Below are 3,867 nucleotides of genomic sequence, written 5' to 3'. Positions count from 1 at the left end.
ACAGCCCCTCCTGGTTCAGAAGGGTGCTCGGGGCAGAAGAGGTGGGAGAAAGGCAGCCAGTGATGGGACTGCAGTTGGGGTGGGCGTGGAAGGACCGTTTGCCAGGTTGGCAGTTGCCCCGTGACGCTGTTGGAGGAAGCTGGGGGAGAAGTGGGTTTGTGCCAGGATGAGAGAGAATTAGAAGTGGGTGACTGACTGGGTGTGGGAGGCAGGGAAAGGGAGAGGGGGAGGATGACTGCCAGTTTCCGGCCTGTGCAGTGGGGGCACGGAGGCGGCACTGACCAAGTCACAGGGGGAGAGGATGGGCCTGGGGCGTGGAGGCTGGAGGCCGTGCTCAGTTTAGGGCAGGTTGAGTCTGAGATGCCTGTGGGGATTTCAGGTGGGGTCGTTCAGAAGATACTTTGATATCCAGGTCTGAAGGCCCAGAGACAGACGACAAGCGCCGAGAATAAAGATGTAGGTATCTACCACCAACCCCTCGGAGTAGATGGGAAGGCCCAGGGAGGGTGTGCAGACTGAGAAGGAGTGAGCCTGCTATCTTCTGACAGATGCCCCAATGCTGACCGCCTACCTGAACAGTGGGCATCTCCCTTCCGGATTCCAGTCCACACGTGGACCACATTCCCAGGCTGACTCCAGTCTCTGGCCAAGCACATGGGTGCATGTTCCGTCTGCATCAGGTCTTCCTGCCATGGGTTCCCTCACCCAGAGCCCACTGGGCAGCAGTTATGTGGGTCAAGCCTGGATGTGTTTCTCTGTCTACCATGGAGCGGCCTCTCCTTCTGGAGGGTTCTTTTGCCTGGAGGAAGATAGTTCTTCTCAGCATGGCTGCTCGCCAGAGCGGGAGGGGAATGCGCATGCTTGTGTACTTGGAAGCTCAAGGGTTGGCCTCCCTCCACCACTGCTTTTAGAAATGTCTTTAATTATTAAATTACTATGTGCACACTGTAAAAAAGATATACAGGGCTTCCCTGGTGGCGCAGTGGTTGAGAGTCCGCCTGCCGATGCAGGGGACACGGGTTCGTGCCCCGGTGCAGGAAGATCCCACATGCCGCGCGGAGCGGCTGGGCCCATGAGCCATGGCCGCTGAGCCTGCGCGTCCGGAGCCTGTGCTCCGCAGCGGGAGGGGCCACAACAGTGAGAGGCCCGCGTACCGCAAAAAAAAAAAAAAAAAAAAAGATATACAGCTCAGAACAAAAACAAAATAAATAGGATAGACCCCCTGACCCTCATCCGGCCAGCGCCTATACCCCACTCCCTAGTGTCAATTATCTTCCCAGATTTCATACATACACACACACACACACACACACACACACACACACACACACACACACACACACTACGTCATGCTCACCAACTGATTTTTTTGGTTTATAAATATACACTAGACATATTTCTACATCAAAATGTATATAGCTCTACTTCCCATTTTACTTTCTTTTTTATTTTTTACTATAAAAATCATACAAGTTTATGGTAGATTCTGAATGTGGAAATTCAGAAAAATATAAAAAAAGAAAACACAAATCTGCCAGTATCCTAAAATCTCATTACCCAGAGATGATGATTAACATTGAGGAAAACATATAAAATTTACTTTCACTGGACAATAACAGAAGACACTAAAATTAGAAAGCACTACGGAACTTCAAGTAGATTTTTCTTCAGAATAAGAGATGTTAATCCTTGTATAATTTTCTCTCTTTTTTTAACTTGAATTGAGAGGTTGATGTTGTGATGTTTTCTTTTAACTATATGCTTCTTAATGGTTGTTAGTTTAGGTAGAACTTAGTCATTTCTCTTGGAAAAACCAAAAGGTGCAACTTATCTCTAAACAAACAGACTAAACTCATCTGTCTACATACATATTTTTAAGTTAAAAATAATTTTTAAAGAAGAAGCAAGCCTACTGTTAGGATAGTTTGTCAAGAGAAATTACTGAAGTATTCAATCACTTTCAAAAAGAACAAACACATCGTGAGGAAATAATTATCACTTACTCCTGACACAAACCCAAACATGATGTGTGAGCCCCAAGCATTCCATAGTTACCTGCTTTTTCCCACATTACCTGACCAATGGCAGGTTGGCTCTGTGGGATCAGAAAGCACAATTTCCTATACCTCTTTGGTGGCTCAAAATCATGCCACAATTTAGCTCACATTTTATCACTGCTTTTCCCAGAGTCACTAATTACCTTTCTTTTTTTTTTGCGGTTCGCGGGCCTCTCGCTGTTGTGGCCCCTCCCGCTGCGGAGCACAGGCTCCGGACGCGCAGGCTCAGCGGCCATGGCTCACGGGCCCAGCCGCTCCGCGCGGCATGTGGAATCTTCCCGGACCGGGGCACGAACCCGTGTCCCCTGCATCGGCAGGCAAACGCTCAACCACTGCGCCACCAGGGAAGCCCCACTAATTACCTTTCTTATCCTTGTTGCTCAGATCTTTGTTGCTCAGAAGTGCTGCATGCCTTAATTCCATGACAGCACTTAGCATCCTAGCGTCTTCCTCAGAGGACTGGGTAATGCTGTTTTCTTCGAGGTTGTTCTTCACAGGCTGTTCTGATTTCTCGTTCTGATTGGGGCTAATTTCTCATTAGGCCAGCTACACAGCTGTGCTACTGGTATTTCTTTTCATTGTTCTCCTGGGTTAGTTCTGTTAGTTCTATGGCTTCTTGAACCTGTTGTCTTTTTCTCGGATTCTGTTTTCCTTCTGCCGGGGTACATACTCAAGGAATTTTTTCAGAAAATGTGGAGCCCCACCCTGGAGCCTGGGAGCAATGGGTGCCAGCACGGGGGAGGGGAGGCTGGCTGTGAGTGCTCCGCATTTCCTGTTTCTCTGCAGTTTTCCCCAGCTTTGGGTGGTGACCGCTGCCGGGCTCCAGCTTTTGGTCGGCAGAGGGAGGGTGAGGCGGCGTGGACAGCGGTCCCGGGCACCCTGTGCCCCGCCGCCTACAGCCCCACGCCCTGAGCTTGCTGCTTCTGGCCTCAGCGCGGCTGCCACCCAGCTCGGCGAGCAGCCCGGGTGTAGGCCATCGGGTGTGTGGTTGTGGGAGACCGAGCTACAGGGAAAACTTGCCTGCGGATCAGTTATCAGTTATCAATGCATTTCTTGGAGAATATATGCCCACTATCTTTGACAACTCTTCTGCCAATGTCATGGTAGATGGAAAACTAGTGAATCTGGACTTACGTGATACAGTTGGACGGGAAGATTCTGACATTACGTCCCCTGTCCTATCCACAAACAGATGTATCCTCCATCTGCTTTTCTCTTGTGAGTCCTGCATCACTGGAAAATGTGCAAAGTGGTATCCTGAAAGTGTGACACCATTGTCCCATCATGTGACTCCTATCATCCTGGTGGGGATGAAACTTGATCGTCGGGATGATAAAGACACAATTGAGAAACTGCAGGAGAAGACGCTGATTCCCATCACCTACCCACAGGGCTTAGCCATGGCGAAGGAGATCAGGGCTGTAGAACACCTGGAGTGTTCGGCGCTCACGCAGCAAGGCCACAAGACAGTGTTTGATGAGGCTATTGGAGCGCTTCTCTGCTCACCTCCTGTCAAGAAGAGGAAGAGAAAATGCCTGCTGTTGTAAACTTCCGGGCCCTCTCCTGCCCTGTCCCGTCCCCTGGGAAACTTTTTATGCTTTGCTCAAACCGTGGAGCCTTCGCACTCAATGCCAAGTTTTTGTTACAGATTAGTTTTTCCATAAAACCATTTTGAACCAATCAGTAATTTCTAGGTTTTTTTTGTTTAAAGTGTAAGGGTTCAAACTTTCACATTCTATTAAAGTTTAGCCCTAAAATGACAAGATTTCTTAAAGCCTTATTTTTCAAAAGCCTCAATGCTTGTTCAGAT

The 3,867-nt window shown here is 48.8% G+C and overlaps 1 pseudogene; it reads left to right on the top strand.

Moving 5' to 3' along the window:
- LOC103081735 (ras-related C3 botulinum toxin substrate 1 pseudogene) overlaps positions 1 to 3,604 on the top strand; it is a 42,528-nt pseudogene extending 38,924 nt beyond the window's left edge.
- Positions 3,605 to 3,867: the final 263 nt, after the last annotated feature.

The sequence above is a fragment of the Lipotes vexillifer genome, unplaced genomic scaffold, assembly GCF_000442215.2.
Source record: "Lipotes vexillifer unplaced genomic scaffold, Lipotes_vexillifer_v1.1 scaffold792, whole genome shotgun sequence".
NCBI classification, from domain to species: domain Eukaryota; kingdom Metazoa; phylum Chordata; class Mammalia; order Artiodactyla; family Lipotidae; genus Lipotes; species Lipotes vexillifer.
This window is presented reverse-complemented; position numbering and strand designations above follow the sequence as displayed.